General features: G+C 37.4%; 1 protein-coding gene and 3 pseudogenes across 5 annotated transcripts in view; 3 read left to right on the plus strand and 1 right to left on the minus strand.

Moving 5' to 3' along the window:
• Nucleotides 1-25,436, plus strand: part of DIS3L2 (DIS3 like 3'-5' exoribonuclease 2) — a 526,830-nt gene that overhangs the window by 293,960 nt on the left and 207,434 nt on the right. The gene's annotated exons all lie outside the window — the stretch shown is intronic.
• On the minus strand, nucleotides 4,824-6,612 carry LOC143676861 (developmental pluripotency-associated protein 2 pseudogene; annotated as a pseudogene).
• Nucleotides 16,145-17,080, plus strand: LOC143678226 (SWI/SNF-related matrix-associated actin-dependent regulator of chromatin subfamily A member 5 pseudogene; annotated as a pseudogene).
• On the plus strand, nucleotides 16,597-19,454 carry LOC143678225 (SWI/SNF-related matrix-associated actin-dependent regulator of chromatin subfamily A member 5 pseudogene; annotated as a pseudogene).

Consider the following 25,436-nt stretch of genomic DNA (forward strand, 5'->3'; position numbering starts at 1 on the left):
CCTGGAAAGAAAGCTAGTAGATGCCACCATGTTCTCCATGTTCCCTTCCAGCTGAGAGAGAAACACTGAACTGAACATCATCAGCCTTCTTGAACCAAGGTATATTTTTCAGGATGCCTTAGATTGGACATTTCTATAGACTTGTTTAATTTGAATGATTTCACAGCTTTAGAACTATAAATTAACAACTTATGAAATTCCCCTTTTAAAAGCCATTTTGTTGCTGGTATGTTGCATTCTGGCAGCTAGCAAACTAGAACAGGTTCATACCCACTGATCATAGTTGTCATGGTTAGGTTCATGTGTCAACTTGGCCAAGTAGTGGTACCTGCTTGTCTGGTGGGGCAAGCACTGACCTGTCTGTTGTGATGAGGACATTTCATAGAATTAGATCATGATCATGTCAGCTATATCCACAGCTGATTGCATTTGTAATCAGCCAAAGGGGAGTGCCTTCTCCAGTGAGTAATGCTTAATCTGGTCACTGGAAGCCTTTTAAGGAGGATTCAGAAGAGACAGGCTCTTCCTATCTCGGCTGGTGAGACTCTTCTGTGGAGTTCATCCAGACCCTCCATTGGAATCGTCAGCTTCACAGCCTGCCCTGCAAATTTTGGACTCTGCGTTCCCGCGGTCACGTGAAACACTTTTATAAATTTTATATTTGTGAGTGTTCCTTGTTGATTCTGTCTCTCTAGAGAACCCTAACTAATACAGACCCCATTAACAAATTTGAGTTCAGTGGAGAACAACTAAGGAGCACCAAGCCTTCTGAAACTCTAAGTCTGCTAAATGCTTTGTTATAGAGAGAAAGGCCTCCACCATTTGCTGTCCAGTAATACACTTAAATAAGACAATATTAAGATCTACTCTAAGGCAGATGCTGATTTTAAGGCATTAAGTGAGCAAATAGTGTCCTGAGCTACTGCAAAATAAAAATCTCATTAAAGAAAAAAGTCTTGGCTTCTGGGAAGATGGCAGACAGGAGTGGAGTGACTTCACTCCTGCTCCATGAAACAAGATAGAAGATGGGAAGAAAATCTCCAGGACTGCAGGTCCCAGTGTTGTAGGAGTTCAGATTGGGTCTCTTGTGTGGCAGTCAGCCATTCTGCCACTGGAGTACCTGTGCACTGCAGCCTACCTTATAATAGACCTTTAAGTTGACCTGTATCCCCTACATGAGATCTGGATCTTGATCTTGCAGAGAATAACTGACGGAATATAAAAGGAAACATTCAGCAAAAACTACATAAATATAAAACTTTAGAAGAGTGAAGGGAAGCAACTTGCATTATAACCATATCAAGATAAACAAATGCCCAGAACACAACAGAAAATCACAAAGCGTACAAAGATCCAAGCAGAAATGGTCCAGCCAAATGACCAAATCAAAATCCCAAGCAGGGGACACAGAATATGAAAAAACTGCTCAGGGATATTTATAAAGAAATAAAGGATATCAGGAAGACACTAGAAGAGCATAAAGAAGAATTTGGAAGGTTAAATAGAAAAATGGCAGATCTCACAAGAATAAAAGATACAGTACACCAAATAAAAAATGTACTAGAGACACATGACAGGAGATAGAAGCAGAAGGAAGAACTAGTGAGCTAGAAGACAGAACAATAGAACTAGAGTGCACAAAAGAACAAATGGCAAGAAAGATGGAAAAAAAAGCTCTGGATCTCAGGGAAATGATGGATAACGACAGGCACAAAAACACAAGGCTTATTGGTGTCCCAGAAGGAGAAGAGAAGAGCAAAGGGTTGGGAAAGTCAGTTGAAGATATAATTGGAGAAAACTTCCCAACCCTTATAAAAGACACAAATGTGCACATCAAAGAGGCCCAGCAAATTCCAAATAAAATAAATCTGAGTAAGCCCACTCCAAGAAACATACTAATCAGACTGTCAGGTGTTGAAGAGAAACAGAAAGTCCTGAAAGCAGCATAAGAAAAGCATACAAGGGAAAACACATAAGACTGAGTTCAGACTACTCAGCAGGCACCATGAAAGCAAGAAGGCAGTGGCATGGTATTTTTAAGATCCTGAATGAGAAAGGTTTTCAATCAAGAATTCTTTATCCAACCAAGTTATCCTTCAAAATTGAAGGAGAAATTAAAATCTTCAAAGATAAAGAAAGATTGAGAGAACTAGTGGACAAGAGACCAGTCCTACAAGAAATACTAAAGGGACCCCTGTCAGCTGATAAAAAAAAGGCAGGAGAAGGAAGTCTAGAGGAGGACACAGAACTGAAGAATATGAGTAAAGGAAAAGAGAGAGAGAGAAGGAAAATTAAACACAGATATGACAAATAAAAACTAAAAGACAAGATGGTAGAATCAAGAAATGCTCATGCAGTAATTATTTTGAATGTTAATGGGCTAAACTCACCAATTAAAAGATACAGACTGGCAGAATGGATCAAAAAACATAATCCATCTGTGTGCTGTCTACGAGAGACACATCATAGACTCAAGGACACAGTTAGATTGAAAGTGAAAGTATGGAAAAAGACCTTCTATACAAGCTGTAACCAAAAGAAAGCAGGAGTAGCTATACTGATATCAGGCAAAATAGACTTTAAATGTAAAGACATCATAAGAGACAAAGAAGGACACTACATATTAATAAAAGGGACACTTCACCAGGAAGAAATTACAGTCATAAATGTATATGCTCCCAATCAAGGAGCTCCAAAGTACATAAGGCACATATGGGAAAAACTGAAGGGAGTTATAGACATATCAACAGTAATAGTGGGAGACTTTAATATACCACTATAGATAGAACAACCACACGAAGGATCAACAAGGAAATAGGTAATGAAATGCAGGGCAGGAGATTTAGAAAGTACATCACCCAAACCTATAACAAGACAAAACATAAACTCATATCTAATGTTCCAGTAGTCAGTCAAAGACTACTGCTACCAAAATTGCTAGATAATTTTAATAAAAGTGAATTTGAACAACAACAATAACAACAAAATCTCACCCAGCAATATTGAATGAGGATTAAAGAACATGGCTTTTCTAGGTGTGGTAGTTAGGTTCAGGTGTCAACTTGGCCAGGTGAAGGTGCCTAGTTCTATTACTGTGGACATGAGCCAGTGGTATGTGAACCTCATCTGTTGCTCATTACATCTGCAGTCGGCTAGCAGGCATGCCTGGTGCAATGAATGATGTTTGATTTAATTGACTGGTGCTTAAATGAGAGAAGCTCAATGTAACACAGCCCAGGCAGCTCAGCATACCTCATCTCAACCCTTGCAGCTCAGCCCAGGCCTTTGGAGATACAGAAAGAAATCACCTCAGGGAAAGTTGTTGGAACCCAGAGGCCTGGAGAGAAGGCCAGCAGAGACCATCCTGTGCCTTCCCATGTAAGAAAGAACCTCAGTGGAAAGTTAGCTGCCCTTCCTCTGAAGAACTAATTGAATAAATCCCCTTTTATTAAAAGCCAATCCATCTCTGGTGTGTTGCATTCTAGCAGCTAGCAAACTAGAACAATAGTCAACTGAAAGCATAGAAATAAATGAGAGTGCCAACTTCATTTCCTTTTGTATGCTGCTCACCTGACCTATGCACTCTGTGAGAGCACCGGGGTAATTTGTGTATTATAGTTGGTCATGGTTGATTTCTTAATTTTTTACAAGAAAAAATAAATATAAAGAGAACCCCCTAAGTATTCTGAAGTTTTTGGATCTGATTGCCTTTTCCTTGTTTTTGACTGGTCTTGTGATTTATTCGGTCTTTCAACCAACAATTATATATTGAACACTTTCCATAGGGATTCCATAGGATTCAGTAATGAACAAAAATAGATGTGTTCTCTGCTTCACAAAACTCTCAGTCTTGGGCAGTAGAGCATGAATCAAATCTATTAAGTAGTAGTCAAATATGGAGTTATAATGGAGGAAAAAGATACTTGGTACAAGAGTTTGCAATACTGTAATTTTGTCTACTCAGAGGTCCAATGCCTTCAAAAAACTTTTGATTTTCATTTTCCTAGGAGCGTCAAAAGAATTAGGAATGAATCCCAGTACATGCTAAAACTCATGTGCTATATTAAATAAATTAACACATTTTCTGTAAGTTCTTAAATAAAACCTTCTATGTCTTTTTCTAAACTTTTAAAAATGCATATCTTTATTTTATTACTAACCTACCCATACACTGGGTATAGAGGCCATCAGTCACAAGGGTTTTGCCGTCACGCAGTCACAGATGAAGGTTGTATAGTTATACAATCATTATCAAAGATCAAGGCTACTGGATTATAGTTCAACAATTTCAGTTATTTCCATCATGTCCCACACAGAGGGAAGGATTTTTTTTTTTTTTTTAACTCAGCAATTCCACTTGCACAAATTTTATTTAACAAATTCACGTGTAGAAATTTCATTGTACAAATGCACACACACAATATGATTGAATAAGGCTAACTGTGTGAATATTACAATGAGAAATATTTCATAATATATCCAAGTAGTTTTTAAATATTGTGGATATACCCACATAAAGATTTTTAAGGTAGCAAAAACATATTCTATATAGCTATACACAGAATGTTAAAATATTTATGGATACATTTCCTGTACTTGAGCTCTCCTCTAACAGTAATTTCTATGGAACCAACACTTGGAGAAAATTTTAATTGACGTGGACAGGATTACCTTTTACTAAACCCAATTCATAAAAAGTAGCAGTAGCAGTCACTTTTTGATAAACCCAAAAATGTTCATTCACATTTTTACTCAAAAAAGCAAGCAGCATTGAGGATGTTTAGGACACAGCACATTAATCATCTGGATGCAAGCCAATTTAGCTACAGACTTTCAGTCATTTGTTGTTTACTAAAACATTGCCCTTCCAAAAATAGAGATGGTGGTGTGTTCAAAGCAGATCGCTTCTCCTTCCCAATTAAAATTAATCTTTTCATTAACTTCTTGTTCCTCTTCACACATTCTGGGCACAACATATTGTCTTCTATGTCCACTGATACAAAAGTGCAGGCTGGTAACAGAAAGAGAGAGATCATCCTCTTGGGAGTGTCAGGTACCCAGGCCTGACCTGCATGGAACTGTAGGCGAACCCAACCCTTTGTGTCTGCAGGGAGAACTCTGCCATGGACCACACACTATCTGACACCTGAGGCTTGCAGCAAAAAGGTCTCAACAGAAGTAGGTATGGGACATGAATTCACAGTCTTAGGCTGAACTGCTCTTGCAGCAATTCTTGTCCATGATGCTAACATTTCCTCCTGAGCAGAAGTTATTACTTCAATTTTTTTTAGTCATTTCTTCTTTCTCCTTTTTCTGACTCTTTCCTGTCTTGGTCATTGTCTTGCAATTCTTCGAACGTGACTCCAACTTGGCCTTCCGCGGTGTGTCAGGAATATCCTGTTTTTGCTCAGGGTAAGCATGCTGCTGGAGTCTCAGATAAACCTCTATTTTCGGGCCATCAGTACTCAAATTAAAATGCTGGCACCACTTCCGCCAAGTGTCCCGGTGTACCTTATTAATTGGAGGCAAAATGGTTGGCAAGGGAAGCGCTGGTACTGTAGGTTTTGAGCAAGCTTTGGATTGAGGAAGAGGAACTTTATCCCTTTTCCTAGACTTCTTTGGTTTAACTTCTGCAGTAGAAGTACTTGGTTCCATTTGATGGTCTTCTTGAAGTTCCTCTTTTATTGGAACTAAAGTGATTATCACATGTTCCTCATCTACTTCCTCTTCAGAGACATTCTTTGCTCTCAAACCCAAGGGTGAAGAAACTCCATCCTGGCCCTATTGTAACAAAGCCCTCCAGAGGGAAGGATTTTGAGTTTATTTGCAGAGTTTGGCTTAGAGAGAGAGGCCACATCTGAACAACAAAAGAGGTTCTCTTGAGATGACTCTTAGATACAATTATAGGTAGGATTAGTTTTGTCATTACAGAAATAAATTTCATAAAGTCACACCTCAAGATTTAGAACTTGTCTTATTAAATTGGGAGTCCCTACTGCTTGAGAGAATATCAGGAATTCCTCAGGTAAAGAACCTGAATAGTTCCACACTTTTTCTCCATTCTCTTAAGGGACTTTGCAAATACTTTTTGATTTTCTGCCCTCCTGTGTCTTTTTTTCTTTCCCTCCTTCTTTTCTCTTGTAATTAGAATTATATGCCAATTCCTGAGTTAACCGCTAGAAAATGTCAGACCCAGCCCTTATTCTTGAGGTCTCTGTTGTCCTTCAGGGAGACAAACTCATATTTGAATAAAATACAGCAGCATGTGATAAGTACAATAATATAGGTGTGAACAAACTCCCAATGTCACTGATGCTTGAGCTGAGATCTGAAGAATGAGTACGCATCAAAGGAACTAAAGTGACTAAAGTAGTCTTCATTTTAGTGGTAGACCATGGTTTCAGGAAGGGTCCTGTGTTCACCTAAGACTCCAAGATCCTTTTATAATGGAGCCTGCAACTCCTACAGTTTTGATAATTTCTTGATCCCCTCTGCTGGGTCACCATGCCTCAAAACCTGCAGTGGTACTGTGGCTCTAGCTACGTAAGAACGTCTACATACCCGTTTAGGTTTGGTATTTGAACAATTATATTTGGAACAGAAAAGTTCCATCAATCTTTAAACCTCATAATCCAATTATGTCAGTAAAATTCCAGTCTTTTAGTCCAGTGGAATTGGGGCAATATTTTGCAAACTGAAATTGAGAGAAATAGTATTTATTTTGAAAAGAAAAATGGTCGGTTAGCAATTTTCAAGACATAAGGCTGGTGTGAACTCCTAGGAGCAATCTGGGCCTTCTGATTAGAAACACTGTTTTTTTAGTCCTTCAGGTCTAGTCTGGAGAATCCCTGCTTGCAAGGCCTAGACCTGCAGCTCTGTTTAATAGGGCATTTGAGGTTAAAAACAAAGACAAAAATAAAAAACCAGTACCAATAGTACAAGCCTTTAAGGCTCAGGATCAGGGAGAGGATATATCCAAGGAAACTGTTTAAAGAAGAATGTACCAGGAGCCCAAGAAACCCCAAGGTTATTTCAGAGACTGGCTCCGGTTATTTCTAATTTCATTCATATTGCTTTGTTTCCTTTGTTACAAAACTGGAATAGGAAACCAAAGCTTGAAAGCTCAATTAAAGTGGAAAATGAAAACCTAAATATTGGAGGAGGAAAATAGTGCACGAAACTCATTTTTATATTTTTCCTATTCTTAGTATTGTGGAATTTTGGATTATGTCACTTTTCAGTAAAACCATCAACTTCATTGAAGTGGAGGTGTTTTCTATAGCTTTTCACAGGAGAGCTTGTGGATATCTATTTCTTTACTATTCCCTCAATTAAAAGGAAGCCCAGTGACCTCCACCGGACCATTACAAATGTGAAACTTGGCTCTTAAAATTGCTTGCTCTAAATTTTCCAATCTCTCTCTCTCTCTCTCTCTCCCCCTCTCCCTCTCTCTTTCCACTTAATGTCATTCTGCCAACAAGTGATTTTATTATTATAAACAGGACATTGTATTCACTTTTAAGAAGAAATATAAAGCTAGAGGTAAAATTACAAACTGCAGCTTCTCAGCTGCCAAAATAGAAAACAATGAGCTTAAAATACTGAGTGCAGAAAGGGTGTTGTGCTAAGAAATATTGAAATATCTTCAAGATGGAACTGTTCCAAACAGACAGAAATTTCCCCTCTCTCCAGGTAAGACCAACCTTGAAATAGCAGCTTGAAAGAGAGACACATAATACTAACCTCTTTCAGGTCAACCCTTTTGTGGGAAAGCTTTCAAACATAACTAACGTTAAATGACTAATGATCTTGTTGTTTATCTGGAAATCTTATGTGATTAAATTGCCATTTAGAAAAGGTCCCTCTGGTGAGGGAGTGTGGCACCATTGAAAGAGTAACTAGAAAGTAGTCTTGGCCCTGCCAGGGACCATCTGGGTAACCTTACATAAATCAGTTAAATTGTGGGAGGCATGAGGTGGGGAATGAGCAGTCTCATCTTTTGTAAAATGAATTGTTTGACTAGGTTAGGATTTTCCAAAAGGTATTGATAGGTGATGAGCTCCTTGGGATTTTAATAATATGAGAATAAGGTTCAGTGGCCAAGTATTTTTGGAAAACTATGAGTTAATAGATTTCTTCAGCTGTATTCCTAAGAGCTTTTCTTAATGATCATCTCATGAAACTAGGGTATCTTTTTCTGAAACTTGCTAAACTAGATATTTCAAACTCTTCTAGCTCTGACAGTGTGTGACTGTGGTCAAAGTGTCCTTACTGAGTTATTGTGAGATATTTCATTCCTGAATTGAAAGAGAACTAATGGCATCCCCTTGGTGACTACTTGCCTCATTTATTGCCATTCTTGGGCAATGAAGATAACTATACAGGAAATTCAAGGGTTGTATTTTAAATCTCAGCTCTTCAGTTGCCAAGAGGTGCTCTTCTTTCCTTACTTAGCTAGAGGGAAGTAAGATTAAATTGGGCTACATCAAATGGGGATGCTGTAATTGTCATTTGAACCTACTGGCAACATTATTCCCTTCATTGAAATCCCAGCTTGCTGTTTGTGAAATTATAAGAAACTCATAGATAGTAACAGGGATTAATAAGTCCTAAAGTACACCCACAACTGGGCATTCTTAATTGTAAATACTTTAGTAGTTTGTTAGCCCATAAAAGTTATGTTGATGAATAGCACTACCCTTAGAGAAGACAAATATTCAAAGATCAGTAGGTTTTATGTGAACAGGTGGGAAAATGCCTATTGTTAGGAAAGATGATATTTGAATTTATTCCCTAGCAACATTTTTATAGCATTTTGGTAATAGGAATGTGCAGGCAAGATGAGTGACTTCTAAATAAAATCTCTTTGGAAATTATACTGTGAATGACATTAAAAACTATGTTTGTATGAAGGGCCTAAGATTTGGAGTAAACTCTATTAGTATAAGGATAGTTAAATGTCAAGGCTATGGAAGATCTTCACTTTTTTTATATTGAGGTATAATTCAAATACCATAAACTTCACTCTTTTAAAATGGACAATTCAGTGATTTCTAGTTTATATGCAAAATTGTGCATCCATCACTACTAATTCCAGATCATTTTCATCATCCCCCAAAGTAACACCATTAACAGGCACTCTGTATTCCCTGCTTTCCCTCCTTTCCCCCACTGCCCAGCTCCTGGCAACCACTAATCTACTTTCTGTCTCTGTGGATTTTCCTGTTCTAGACAGTTTATATAAATGGAATCATACTTATATATATAATTGTGGATATCTTTTGTGTCTAACTTCTTTGACTTGGTATGTGTTATAGTTTACTAGCTGCTGGAATGCAATATACCAGAAACAGAATTGCTTTTTTAAAAAGGGAATTTAATAAATTGCTAGTTTGCAGTTCTAAGGCCGAGAAAATATCCCAGTTAAAGCAAATCTATACAAATGTCCAAATTAAGGCACCAGAAGGAGGTTATCTTCACTCAGGAAAAGCCGATGAAGTTCAGGGTTTCTCTTAACTGGAAAGGCACATGGTGGACATGGTGACATCTTCTAGCTTTCTCTCCAGGCTTCTTGTTTCATGAAGCCCTCCCGGGGGTGTATTCCTTTATCTTTAAAGGTCTCTAGTTGCATGGGCTCTGGCTCTTGTCATTCTCTTGTCGTTCTAAATAGGGACTCTCTCCAAAATGCATCCTCTTTTAAAGGATTCCAGTAAGCTAATCAAGACTTATGTGGAATGGGTGGAGCCACATCTCCCTCTATTCAAAAGTTAATACCCACAATTGGGTATCTGTGGAAGTAATCTAATCACGTTTCCAACATACAGTGCTGTATAGGGTTTAGAAGAAATGGTTGCCTCCACAAATGGATCAGAATTCAAACAACTTTTCCAGGGTCCTGATTCTTTCAAACCAGCACAATAAGTTTTTAGGGTCCATCCGTGAGGTACAATGTATTGGAATTCATTCCTTTTTTACTGAATAATATTCCATTGTGTGAATATACCACATTTTATTTATCCATTCATCAGATGAAGGACATTTATGCTGTTTCCCCCTTGGGACTATTGTGAATAATACTGCTATGAACACGTTTTCCCGTGACATAGGTTTTCCTTTCTCTTGGGTATATACCTAGAAGTGAAATTGTTGGATTATATTGGAGCTCTATGTTTAATCCTTGAGAAACTGAAAAACTGTTTTACAAAGTGTTTATACCATTCTGCATTCTCACCATTTGTGTATGAGGTCTCCAATTTCCATGGTCTGCCAACATTTTTTACTGTCTTTTTTATTATGGCCATCATAGTAGGTTTGAAGTGGTATCTCATTGCAGCTTTGATTTCTATTTCCATAATGACTAAGGATGTTGAGCATCTTTTCCTATGCTTTTGGACACTGGTATATATTCTTTGGAAGAATGTATATTCAAATCCTGTGTCCATTTTAAAATTGGATTGTCTTTTTATTGTTGACTTTTAAGAATACTTGCATATTCTAGATACTAGTCCTTTATTAGATAGATGATTTGCAAACAGTACTTCCCATTCATGGGTTGTGTTTTTACTTTCTTGATGGTGTCCTTTGTATATGCTTTTGGTTTCATATGTAAGAAACCATTGGCTAACCCAACATCACAGAAATATATACCTATATTTTCTTCTAAGAGTTTTATAGTTTTAGCTTTTACACATAAGTCTATTACCCATTTTTAGTTAATATTTGTATATGTTATGAGGTAATGGGTCCAATTTCATTCTTCTGCATGTGGATATCTACTTGTCCCAACAATGCAGGAAAAGACTGTTATTGAAAAGATGATTATTTCCCTCACTGAATTGAGTTGGTATCCTTGCCAAAAATCAGTTGATCACAAATATATCTATATGTGTATCTTTATGCAAGTACCACGCTGTCTAGATTACAGTAACTTTGTTTTAAGCTTTTGAAATCACCAAGTATGAATCCTTTGAATTTCCATATGAATTTTAGGATTAGCTTGTTATGCTGACAGGGAATGGGTTGAGTCTATAGGTGAATTAGTGGAACATTGCCATCTTCACAATATTATGTCTTTTAGCCCGTGAACATGAGATACCTATCCATTTCTTTGTTCTTTAATTGCTTTCAATTATATTTGTAGCTTTCAGTATACAAGTCTTATACTTCTTTCGTTAAATTTATTCCTAAATACTTTTTATTTCTGATGCTGTTATATTTGGAAATGATGATCTTAATATCATTTTCAAATTGTTCATTGCTAACATATGGAAATACAGTTGGTTTTTGCGTATTGATCTTGTAGCCTGCAACCTTGCTGAACTCATTTATTACCTCTCATAGTTTTTTGGTAGATACATATGGTTTTTTTGTGTGTGAATATGTTAGTATTTTTGATACATAGACGATCATGTCATATTATTTGATAACTTACTTCTTGCAATAATTTTACTTCTTTCCATTCTGGATGTCTTTTATTTCTATGTCTTGCATAGTTGCCCAGGATAGAATCAGTGAACTTGAAGTGAGATCAATAGAGTTTACCCTCTCTAAACAACAGAGAGAAAATAAATAGAGCAAGGGCAGTGAGAGAAAATTGTACTGAAAAAGTATTTAAAGAAATAATCCCAAAATAAAAGGCATAAACTTACAGATTTAAGTAAGTGAATGAACCCAAGCAGGATGAACCAAAAAAAAAAATCCATGCCAAGATACATCATAATTAAACTTTTGAAAACTAAGTACAAAGAATCAACCTTGAAAACAGCAAGAGAGAAATAATATATTACTTATAGAGGACCACCAATTTGAATGACAGCAATTTCTTATTTGAAGCTACATGGGCGAAGAGGAAATGGCATAGCATTTCTCAAGAACTGAAAGAAAAGAGCTGTCAACTAATAAATCCTATATCCAGTCAAAATAACTTTTGGGAGTGATGGGGGAAATAAAGACATTTTCAGAAGACAAACTAAGAATTTTTGCTATTAAACTTGCCTTTAAATAACAGCTAAAGGAAGTTCTCTAAACAGAAAAGAAATAGTAACAAAAGATTGCTTGAAACTTCAGAATGGAAAGAAAACCAGAATGGGTAAAAAAAAATAGGAGTAAATACAGTAAACTGTCCTTCTCATGCATTCCTTAAATCATATTTGATGATTCAAACAAAAATTATAACACAGTCTGAGGTAGTATTCAATGTTTATAGAGGAAGCACTTAAGATAGTTATACTTAAAGCCTTCAGAAGGTTAAGAAATCTAGATGGGAATAAGATTTCTAAGCTTGAAGTGGTAAAACATTGATACCAGTGGATTATGGTAAGTGACATATGTATATAAGTCAGAAAAACAGAGAAACAAGAAATGGAGAAAAAAACAGAAAACAAAATACAAAATGGCAACTCATCCCTTAACAGTAGTAATTTCCTTAAATGTAAATGGATTAAATTTACCAATTAAAAGGAGAGATTGGCTGAATGGATTTAAAAGAACATGATCCAACAATTGGATGTCAACAACAAAGTCATTTAAAATACAATGACATTAAGTAGGTTGAAAGTAAAAGGATGGAAAAATATGTACCATGTAAATATTAATTAAAAGAATAATGAGAGTGACTGAATTAAAGTAGACTTCAGTTCAAAGAAAACAACTAGAGTCAAAGAGGAATACTGTATAATCATAAAAGGATCAGTGCACCAAAACGTACTTATCGTAAATGTGTAGGCACCAAACAATAGATCCTCAAAATACAGGAAACAATAACTAATAGAGCTGAAAGGAGAAATAGACGAGTCCACAAATATAGGTTGAGAATTCAACCCAGAAAATCAGCAAGGATACAGAAAATCTGAACAACATGATTATCCAATGGGATCCAGTTGATGTATATAATAATTCCACCCAACAATAACAGAATACATATTTTTTCACATGCTTCTGAAAGACTCACCAAGGTAAACCATACGTTGAGTCATAAAACAAACCTCAACAAATTTAAATTATTTCATACAGAATATACTCTCTGACCTTATATAATCTGACTAAAAATCCAGGAAAGACAACAGGAAAATTTCCAAACAATTGGAAATTAAATAATATACTTTTATATCATTCATGAGTCAAAGAGTAAATCTTAAAAGAAATTTTTAAAAATACATCGACTTGAATGAAGATGAAAGCACAATATATCAAAATCTGTGAAGTAAGCTAAAGCACTGCAAAGAGGGGGAATTTATAGCTCTGAGTGTTTATATTAAACGAGGAGAGATTGAACCTTTCATGCTCTTCCTTTCCAACCTAGTCCTAGCATAACGGCTCCTATAAAAAAGGGTAGCAAGAAGAATGACTATTCGGTCATCAATGAGGTAATGCCCAGGGAGTACACCGTCAGCATTCATAAGAGTGTCCATAGAGTGGGCTTCAAGAAGCAGGCCCTGGTCTTCCGGAGAAGATGGCGGCTTAGTAAGACGCGCGGGTCTTAGTTCCTCCTCCAGAAAAGCAACTAAAGAAACAGAAACAATACGAAACAGCTCCCGGAGCCACGACAGAGACCAAAAAGACAGCGTACCCATTCTGGAACGGCTGAACGGGCAGGGAGAATCCGCTGCGGTGAGATACCCGAGGGGCGTGCGTTTTCCCGGCCGGGGCGGCTGGCAACTGGGGTCCCCTCCACGCACGTGGCTCCCTGGTCTGACTGGGAACGTTGGATAGCGGGGCCCTCCCGCCACGCTTGGCGTCTCGGGCCAGCTGGGCAATTTGGACCGGCACTCCCCCAACCCGCGGCGGCCGGCGAACACCACACACGGTTTCCCGGGCCGACTGCGAGATTCGGATTGGCAAGTTAAAGGAGCCACAGCATCTTTTACTGGTGGGCCCCACAGACAGACGAGCGCCACGAGCACCACCTACTGGGCAGGAAAAGAAAAACAGAACCCAGAGATTTCACAGAAAACCTTTCAACCAGCCAGGTCCCACACCCAGGGAAATCTGATCAAATGCCCAGACACCAGCTGAAAATAATGGATGACGCTCGGAAAATTGAGGATATGGCCCAGTCAAAGGAACAAACCAATAGTTCAAATGAGATACAGGAGCTGAGACAACTAATGCTGAATATACGAACAGAAATGGAAAAACTCTTCAAAAACCAAATCAATAAATTGAGGGAGGACATGAAGAAGACATGGGCTGAACAAAAAGAAGAAATAGAAAATCTGAAAAAACAAATCACAGAACTTATGGGAGTGAAGGACAAAGAAGAAAAAATGGAAAAAACAATGGATACCTACAATGGTAGATCTAAAGAGACAGAAGCTACAATTAGTGAACTGGAGGATGAAACATCTGAATTCCAAAAAGAAACAGAAACTATCGGGAAAAGAATGGTAAAACTTGAGCAGGGGATCAGGGAACTGAATGACAATATGAAGCGCACAAATGTACGTGTTGTGGGTATCCCAGAAGGAGAAGAGAAAGGAAAAGGAGGAGAAAAACTAATGGAAGAAATTATCACTGAAAATTTCCCAACTCTTATGAAAGACCTAAATTTACAGATCCAAGAAGTGCAGCGCACCCCAAAGAGAATAGACCCAAATAGGCGTTCTCCAAGACACTTACTAGTTAGAATGTCAGAGGTCAAAGAGAAAGAGAGGATCTTGAAAGCAGCAAGAGAAAAACAATCTGTCACATACAAGGGAAACCCAATAAGACTATGTGTAGATTTCTCAGCAGAAACCATGGAAGCTAGAAGACAGTGGGATGATATATTTAAATTACTAAAAGAGAAAAACTGCCAACCAAGACTTCTATATCCAACAAAATTGTCCTTCAAAAATGAAGGAGAAATTAAAACATTTATAGACAAAAAGTCACTGAGAGAATTTGTGACCAAGAGACCAGCTCTGCAAGAAATACTAAAGAGAGCACTAGAGTCAGATACGAAAAGACAGGAGAGGTATGGAGTAAAGTATAGAAAGAAGGAAAATCAGATATGATATATATAATACAAAAGCCAAAATGGTAGAGGAAAATATTATCCAAACAGTAATAACACTAAAAGTTAATGGACTGAATTTCCCAATCAAAAGACATAGAATGGCAGAATGGATTACGACCCAGCAATACCACTGCTAGGTATCTACTCAAAGGACTTAAGGGCAAAGACACAGACGGACATTTGTACACCAGTGTTTATAGCAGCATTATCTACAATTGCAAAGAGATGGAAACAGCCAAAATGTCCATCAACAGACGAGTGGCTAAACAAACTGTGGCATATACCTATGATGGAATATTATGCAGCTTTAAGACAGACTAAACTTATGAAGCATGTAATAACATGGATGGACCTAGAGAACATTATGCTGAGTGAGTCTAGCCCAAAACTAAAGGACAAATACTGTATGGTCCCACTGATGTGAGCCGACATTCGAGAATCAGCTTGGAATATATCATTGGTAACAGAGACCAGCAGGAGTTAGAAACAGGGTAAGATAATGGGTAATTGGAGCTGAAGGGATACAGACTGTGCAACAGGACTAGATACAAAAACTCAAAAATGGACAGCACAATAATACCTAAGTGTAATGTAACTATGTTGGAACACTGAATGAAGCTGCACCTGAAATATCATTTTTTGTTTGTTTGTTTGTATCTTTTGTTTTTTTTCTTTTTCCTTTTTATATATATATATATTTTTTATTAGTATTATTATCTTAATTCTCTTCTCTATATTAACATTCTATATCTTTTTCTGCTGTTTTGCTAGTTCTTTTCCTAAATCGATGCAAATGTACTAAGAAATGATGATCATACATCTATGTGATGATACTAAGAATTACTGAGTGCATGTGTAGAATGGAATGATTTCTAAATGTTGTGTTAATTTCTTTTCTTTTTTTGATTAATAAAAAAAAATTAAAAAAAAAAAAAAAAGAAGCAGGCCCTGGAGGAGGACGTGGAGGAAGAGGCTGTTGCGTCCGCCTCAGGCCCGTTTCGGAGCCGCGGTGGGGGTGGGGGGCGGGAAATCGGGTTCTTGCTCTTCCATCAGCTCACTGCGACGTAGCCACCCAGGCCTATCTAGGCCTCTCCCTCCATCCCTGCCAGGCCGGCCTCTCGCAGCAGTGGGTGACGCAGACGAAGCATCATGTCGTCCGTGGCCGAGCCTCCTTCACCCTCGCCTCTCGAGAGCGCGCCTTCCAAGACCACAGTCTCCGCTGCCCGCGGCGGGAGCAACAACAGCAACAAAGGCTGTCTGGAGGGTGTCTTGTCCCAGGTGGCTCCCTCGGTGGTCAGCGCAGGTCCTGCCGATGCGGAGATGGAGGAAGTATTTGATGATGTGTCACCTGGAAAGCAAAAAGAAATCCAAGAACCAGATCCTACTTACAAAGAAAAAATGCAAACTGACCGCGCAAATAGATTTGAGTATTTGTTAAAGCAGACAGAGCTTTTTGCACATTTCATTCAACCTGCTGCTCAGAAGACTCCGACGTCACCTTTGAAGATGAAGCCAGGACGCCCACGAATAAAAAAGGATGAGAAACAGAATTTGCTGTCAGTTGGCAACTACCGACACCGTAGGATAGAGGAGAATGAAGAACTATTAACAGAAAGCTCCAAAGCAACCAATGTTTGCACTCGTTTTGAAGACTCTCCATCATGTGTAAAATGGGGTAAACTGAGAGATTATCAGGTCCGAGGATTAAATTGGCTTATTTCTTTGTATGAGAATGGCATCAATGGTATCCTTGCAGATGAAATGGGCCTGGGAAAGACTCTTCAAACAATTTCTCTTCTTGGGTACATGAAACACTATAGAAACATTCCTGGTCCTCATATGGTTTTGGTTCCTAAGTCTACATTACACAACTGGATGAGCGAATTCAAGAGATGGGTACCAACACTTAGATCTGTTTGTTTGATAGGAGATAAAGAACAAAGAGCTGCTTTTGTCAGAGACATTTTATTACCAGGAGAATGGGATGTATGTGTAACATCTTATGAAATGCTCATTAAAGAGAAGTCTGTGTTCAAAAAATTTAATTGGAGGTACTTAGTTATAGATGAAGCTCACAGGATCTAAAATGAAAAATCTAAGTTGTCAGAAATAGTGAGGGAATTCAAGACTACGAATCGTTTGTTATTAACTGGAACACCTCTTCAGAACAACTTGCATGAACTCTGGTCACTTCTTAATTTTTTGTTGCCAGATGTCTTTAATTCAGCTGATGACTCTGATTCCTGGTTTGACACAAACAATTGCCTTGGGGATCAAAAGCTGGTTGAGAGGCTTCATATGGTTTTGCGTCCTTTCCTCCTTCGTCGAATTAAGGCTGATGTTGAAAAGAGTTTGCCTCCAAAGAAGGAAGTAAAAATCTATGTGGGTCTCAGCAAAATGCAAAGGGAATGGTATACGCGAATATTCATGAAGGATATAGATATACTAAACTCTGCAGGGAAGATGGATAAAATGAGATTGTTGAACATCTTGATGCAGTTGAGGAAATGCTGTAATCATCCATATCTTTTTGATGGTGCTGAACCTGGTCCACCTTATACAACAGATATGCATCTAGTTACCAACAGTGGCAAAATGGTGGTATTAGATAAGCTGCTCCCTAAATTGAAAGAACAAGGTTCACGAGTACTAATCTTCAGTCAGATGACAAGAGTGTTGGACATTTTGGAAGATTATTGCATGTGGAGAAATTATGAATACGGCAGATTGGATGGGCAGACACCCCATGATGAGAGACAAGATTCCATCAATGCATACAATGAACCAAACGGCACAAAGTTTGTTTTTATGTTAAGCACGCGTGCTGGAGGTCTTGGCATCAATCTTGGTACTGCTGATGTTGTGATTTTGTATGATTCAGATTGGAATCCCCAAGTAGATCTTCAAGCTATGGACCGAGCACATAGAATTGGACAAACCAAGACAGTCAGGGTATTCTGCTTTATCACTGACAACACTGTAGAAGAAAGAGTAGTGGAATGTGCTGAGATGAAACTCAGATTGGATTCAATAGTCATTCAACAAGGAAGACTTGTGGATCAGAATTTGAACAAAATTGGGAAAGATGAAATGCTTCAAATGATTCGACATGGTGCAACACATGTATTTGCTTCAAAAGAAAGTGAGATTACTGAGGATATTGATGGTATTTTGGAAAGAGGTGTGAAGAAGACTGCAGAAATGAATGAATAGCTCTCCAAGATGAGTGAAAGCTCACTTAGAAACTTTACAATGGATACAGAGTCGAGTGTTTATAACTTTGAAGGAGAAGACTATAGAGAAAAACAAAAGATTGTATTCCCAGAGTGGATTGAACCACCTAAACGAGAAAGAAAAGCCGATTATGCCGTTGATGCATATTTCAGGGAAGCACTTCGTGTCAGTGAACCAAAAGCATCCAAGGCTCCTCGACCCCCAAAACAACCTAATGTTCAGGATTTCCAGTTCTTTCCTCCACGTTTATTTGAATTACTGGAAAAAGAAACTCTATATTACAGAAAAACTATTGGATACAAGGTACCTCGGAATCCTGACCTACCAAATGCAGCACAGGCACAGAAAGAAGAGCAGCTTAAAATTGATGAAGCTGAACCCCTTAATGATGAAGAATTAGAGGAAAAAGAGAAACTGTTAACGCAGGGATTTACCAATTGGAATAAAAGAGATTTTAACCAGTTTATCAAAGCTAATGAGAAGTGGGGTCGTGATGATACAGAAAATATTGCAAGAGAAGTGGAAGGAAAAACTCCAGAGGAAGTCATTGAATATTCAGCTGTGTTCTGGGAAAGATGCAATGAACTCCAGGACATAGAGAAGATTATGGCTCAGATTGAAAGGGGAGAGGCAAGAATTCAGAGAAGAATTAGTATCAAAAAAGCACTTGACACAAAGATTGGACGGTACAAAGCACCTTTTCATCAGCTGAGAATATCATATGATACTAACAAAGGAAAAAACTATACTGAAGAAGAGGATCGTTTTCTCATTTGTATGCTTCACAAGCTTGGATTCGACAAGGAAAATGTTTATGATGAATTGCGACAGTGTATTCGCAACTCTCCTCAGTTTAGATTTGACTGGTTTCTTAAGTCCAGAACTGCAGTGGAGCTCCAGAGGGGGTGTAATACCTTAATTACCTTAATTGAAAGAGAAAACATGGAATTGGAAGAAAAGGAGAAGGCAGAGAAAAAGAAACGGGGACCAAAACCTTCTACACAGAAACGTAAAATGGATGGAGCACCTGACGGCCGGGGAAGAAAAAAGAAGCTGAAACTATGAAAACATATGTGTTTCATAATCACTAAATTTAAACCAGTAGTTCTTTAATTTACGGGTCTTCATAAGATGTACTGTATAATGCTCAGCTGTTATGTCATTAAAAGACATCAGGTTCATCTGTTTACTAAAATAGAAACATAGTGTGTAGTTTCACTTTTTTAAATGCAATAGCTGTGCTGAAATTTTTTTTATCATTAACACTTGAAGTAATAAAATAGGCATTCATTTATTAATAAATGCTTCATTTGATTTATTTTTCTATTCTAGTTTGATTGTGAATATTGTGACTTTTTCTTTATCAGCTGTTTTTACACTCATAAGACTTAAAGACAAGCAAACAAGTAAAAAAGAAAATTGCAAATAACATTTGTCCCTTCAGTCTCTACTTAGTTATGTAATTCTTTTAATTCATTTTGCCTTTGCAAAATTTGATTATCTTCTTGTAGTACCTTTGAGTCTCATCTGAGAAGATTATGTAAATTGCATTCTTGCTTATTTTGTGGGGAATGTAGAATGGGGAAAAAAGGCAAGACCAATTACAAAATTAAATTCTATGCTTATTTCTGTTATACTCTTTCTATGGTTGATTTTGAGTTGAATATGGGAAAGATGGCCTTTTTAGTTGTATAGCCAAAGACATTTAGTATTTTCTGGTTTCTTATGGTGTTATTGTACCATTTTGTAAAGGAATATTATTATTATTTTTTAACTGTTGGATAAATATTTTGACAAATGACCTTCTGAAGTAGCCACAATTTTGAAAGATAATGTCAAAACAGGTGGATTTTTTTTTATGACCCAGTCAAAATAATTTGTCATACTATTAAATTGAATTGGTAGCAAAATGTATGTCCTCCCAGTTTGTGTTTTAGAGTAATTGAAAATTTTATTATATTTAAAAATAATTTCTAAAACTAAATGTGAGCAGCAAGACTGATTATAATTGCAGTTTTTGTTTTCTATGGATAGACTTGATAGACTGGAGACCCTGAAGCGGGAATACCCAAATGATAGTGTCAGGATTTTAGCTGTACCAGAGGCCTTTGTGTGCTACACATGATTTGTATAAAGTTTTATATGTGCAAATTGGGTACATAAGCAGTTCTCCATTTTTCTAAGGGAATGCAATAAATGTAGCATCGTGAATAAATTTAACTTATATAATCCTTAAAAAAAAAAAAAAAAAAGAAGCAGGCCCTTCAGGAACCCAAAGAGATCCAGAAATTTGCCATGAAAGACATAGGAACACTGATGTGCACATTGACACCAGGCTCTGCAAAGCTGTCTGGGCCAAAAGAATGAGGAATGTTCCATACTGTATCCATGTATAGTTGTCCAGAAAATATAAAGAGGATGAATACTAAACAAGCCCTATACTTTGGTTACTTTTGTACCTGTCAGCACTTTAAAAAGTCTACAGACAAGAAAACAGGAAGAATACTGGTCAACTAAGATGACAGAATCAGATGTTCCTGGTTGCCATTCCTCCACAGACTCTTTCAGCGCCTAGCAAAAACTGATGTAGCCATTTTTCTGGAATTCCAGAAAACAGTTAAAGGGTTGTAGTAATTGGACAAGTGCCCAATCAAAAAAAACACAACTTACAAAAGTAGTAGGAGCTCCAAATAGCCAAAGCAATTTTGAAAAAGAACAAAGTTGAAGGATTCACACTTCCACATTTTAAAACTTATGGCCAAGCTGCAGTAATTAGAACAGTGTGGTACTGGCATAGGAATAGAAATATAGACCACTGGAATAAAATTGAGAGTCCAGAGTTAAATCCATACATTTCTGGCCAGTTGATTTTCGGTGAGGATACCAAGTCCATTCAATGGAGAAAGAATAGTCTTTTCAACAAATGGTCCTGGGACAGCTGGAAATCCATATGCAAAAGAATGAATGTGGGCCCGTCACTCACTATATACAAAAATTAATTCAAAGTGGATCAATGACCTAAGTATAAAACCTAATACTATCAAACTCTAACAAGAGAACAAAGAGAACTGTCTTCAGGATCTTATAGTAGACAAATGGAGTTTTAGAGTTTTCACTGAAAACTCAACTGACAGAAGAAAAATATAGATGCAGCAGATTTCATCAAAATAAAAACGTTTAAGTGTCAAAGAATGTAATCAAGAAAGTGAAAAGACAACCTACAGAATGGGAGAAAATGTTCAGAAACCATATATCTGAGACAGGTTTAATATTCAGAACATATAAAGAACTCCTACAACTCAGCAACAAAAATACAAACTAGTTTAAAAAAATGGATCAAGGATTTTAATAGTCATTTCTCCAAAGAAGATATTAAAATGGCCAGTAAGAATATGAAGATCACTAGCCATTAGAAAAATGAAAATAAAAAACACAATGAAATACCATTTCACAACCACTAAGATGGCTATTATTTTAAAAACTGAAAACAACAAGGGTTAGTGAGAATGGAGAGGAATAGGAACCCTCATATATTGATTGTCAGGTGGCAATGTAAAATGGTCCAGCCATTGTGAAAAGCAGTTTGGCAGTTCCTCAGAAAATTAAACATGGAATTCCCATTTGACATAGCAATTCCACTCCTAGGTATATACCCAAAATAATTGAAAACAAGCACTTAGATATTTATTCATCAAAATTCTGCACAGCATTATTCATAATAACCTGAAGGTAGAAGCAACCCAAATGCCTATCAGCTGTTAAATGGATAAACACAGTGTGGTATATCCATGCAATGAAGTATTATTCAGCTGTAACATGATATGAAGTGCTGGTACATGCTACAGCATGTATGAACCTTGAAGACATCACGTTGAATGAAATAAACCAATACAAAACACAAAGATTGTCTGATTTATCTTATATGAAGTAATTAGAACGAGTAATTTCTTACAGAAAATAGAATTGTGATTGCCAGGAGTGGTGGCATTAGGAAACGAGAACTTACTGCTGAATGAGTGTAAGTTTTGGTTTAGGATGATGAAAATAGTCTGTGAAAATTAAGCAGTATTGGTAATATACTTAATGTCAAATAGTCTTCTGCTTAGAATAGTTTAAAAGATTCTTCCCCAACCAACATCAATCCTGTCAATTCTTAAGAACACCTAGGGCTTGAAATGAGACTCTATAAAAGCTTTGTGCGCTAAGTTTGCTTTCCTGGAACCTATAATTTCAAAAGAGTTCCTAGGCTAGATAAATCCTGAAACCTAGAGGGACCTGCCTGTCCAAGGTTATTGGCTAATTACATACCCCCTTCCTTTAGTGTTTATTCCCATTCTCAACATGAAAAAGTCAGAACAGACATTGCCTGAAAATCCTTACTGATTGGGAGAAGAATCAAAGGAGGAGTTATAATAGAGAAAATAGGATTTAACAAATGAACATGACTACTGAATCACTATATTGATACTTCTAGTATGAGCAACTGTACGCCAACAATTTAGATAACTTAGATGAAATAGGCAAATTCCTAGAATCATACCTGTTACATACTCTGAATCAAAAAGAAATAGAATGTGAGGCATGCAATTAGGTGAATGAACCTTAAGGACAGTATGATGAATGAAATAAGCCAGAAACAAAAAGGCAAAAATATCATGCCTCACTAACATGGACTAACAGTAACATGCAAACTTTGAGAATTGAATTTGAGAGCATAGGTTATCAGATTAAGGCCTATTGTAAAGGTTCCTAGGTTCTTAGATTATTCCTAGGTTCTTACAGCAGTCACATCTATTCCAGAGTTGTAATTGTTATTTCTATAAAGTCTGATATACTGAGCACTTTGTGTATAACCTGGGTCATTACCTGGAACTTTGATTTGTTTTGACATCTAAGACTCAACTAGAGTTCTGCAGGTATGAAAGTCAGCATTACCCCATATAGCAACTGTTAAAAGCACTGAAAAAGTGATCAGAATTCAATTTAGATGAATGAAGCTGATCTGGGTAGGACTAAGGTAAATCAGACTAAGGAGTAAAGGATGATATTGACTTCATTTTAAAGCTTCATATATACAAAAACTTCATATATACAACAGCATATATACAAAAAAGCAATAAATTTCAAAACACATTGCAACAATTAGTTGTAGAACAGGTTTCAGAGTTTTGCTGTGGGTTACAAATCCACAATTTTAGGTTTTTACTCCTAGCTGTTCTAAAATCCTGGGGATTAAAAGAAGTATTAATGTAATGATTCAGCAGTTATACTTGTTTATTAAACCCTACCTTCTCTGTATAACTCCACCATCACCTTTGATCTTTCTCCCACTCTTTAGGAGTATTTGGGCTATGCCCATTCTAACTTTTTATGTTGGAGGAAGCTGTCAATAGTATGGGATAGGGGAATGGAACTAGTTGATGTTCCAGAGAGGCTGGCCCCACTGCATTTCAGGACTTACCTGGTCCGGGGACCTATCTGGAGGGTGTAGGTTTCCAGAAAGTTACCCTAGTGCTTGGAACATTTGTAGAACCTTACATAGCGCCCTAGGTATTCTTTAGGATTGGCAGGAATGGTTTTGGTTGGGGGTTGGCAAGTTATGATAGGTAGCAATGTCTAACTGAAGCATACATAAGAGCAGCCTCCAGTGTAGCCTCTTGACTCTATTTGAACTCTCTCAGCCACTGATACCTTGTTTGTTAACAGTTCTTTCCCCCCTTTTTTGTCAGAATGGCATTGTGGATCCCATGGTACTAGGCCCAGCCCATCCCTGGGAGTCATCTCCCATGCTGCCAGGGAATCTTTCATCCCTGGATGTCATATCCTACAAAGCAGGGAGGGCAGTGGTTTCACTTGCAGAGTTGGGCTTAGAGAGAGAGAGTGAGAGAGGCCACATCTGAGCAACAAAAGAGGTCCTCCAGAGGTAACTCTTAGGCATACCAATAGGTAGGCTAAGCTTCTCTGCTACATACATAAGCTTCACCAAAGCAAGCCTCAAGATCAAGGGCTTGGCCTTTTGATTTGGGTGCCCCTAATGTTTGACACAGTATCAGGGGTTTCCCCAGTGATAAAGTTTAATAGTTCCATATTTTTTCTCCTATCCCTCAAGGGACTTTGCCAATACTTTTTGATTATCTGCTTAATAGACTCTGGGATGTATCCAGGCATTACATTAAGCTATACAGGATTAAAGGTCCTCAATCTTATTCTGGGCTCCCTGTGTTTGGATTGTTTAAATGCTCTGTCTGGACAGGTTGAGTTAGATTATGTGCTACAGAAAATTTAGGTTCTGGACAAAGTTAAACCTTTCTTCCTTTGTTCTCAAAGAGTAGATGAGATTCTAAAATATAGATAATGTGTTCTGTGTCCTTACCTCTGTATTTTGAATTACCTTAATCCCAACCTGATCAGCTCATTCTTATTTCTAAATACCAGGTTATACATATGTAAAACAGCCTCTCAAAATCCAGAATTTCCAACTACCACTCCAGACTAAATGTGACTGCTATATGAGTTTACAGTCTAGGCCCTTGTTTTCTTATGTGTTTTCTAAATGAGACCATACAATATTTGCTCTTTTATTTCTGGCTTATTTTGCCTTACTAAATGTCCCACAGGTTTATTCACAATGTTGTATCCCTCACAACTTCGCACCTTCTTGTAGCATCACACTATTCAATCATATGTATACACCATCAGTCACCAGTCTACTTCTCAGTCAGTGCAGCCATCAGCCACTGCCATTCATTAGGCATCATGTATAATGTCTAAAGTCAACAGTCCATCAACACTCTCAATTTTAGATAATTTCATTGTTCCCAAGAGAAAGATAACCAATAAACACACCCTCACCAAATAGAAAATCTAAACCTCCCCTTAACTTTTGTCTCTCCCCCCATTATTTACTCCTTGGTATTGCTGTGGTACTACTGTTGATGTTTTCCTGTTAAACATAGTCCTTAGCATGCAATAGCAGTTTTCCCCCTATACTCCAAACTTATACACTCTTTGTACAAGATTCCTACCTTTACAGTAGTTCATGCAACAACTTATTTATTTTGTAGTGTTAATCAGTGGGACACATGGATCTGTACAACCCCTTTCAATCATATTCACCTTCAATATGGTAAACTTATAGACCTGCTAGTGAATAGATAGAATTATTCACTTCTGTTTCCTTACGTTTAAGTTAAACCTCATTGGCTAA

Source organism: Tamandua tetradactyla, chromosome 3 (genome assembly GCF_023851605.1).
Source record: "Tamandua tetradactyla isolate mTamTet1 chromosome 3, mTamTet1.pri, whole genome shotgun sequence".
NCBI lineage: Eukaryota > Metazoa > Chordata > Mammalia > Pilosa > Myrmecophagidae > Tamandua > Tamandua tetradactyla.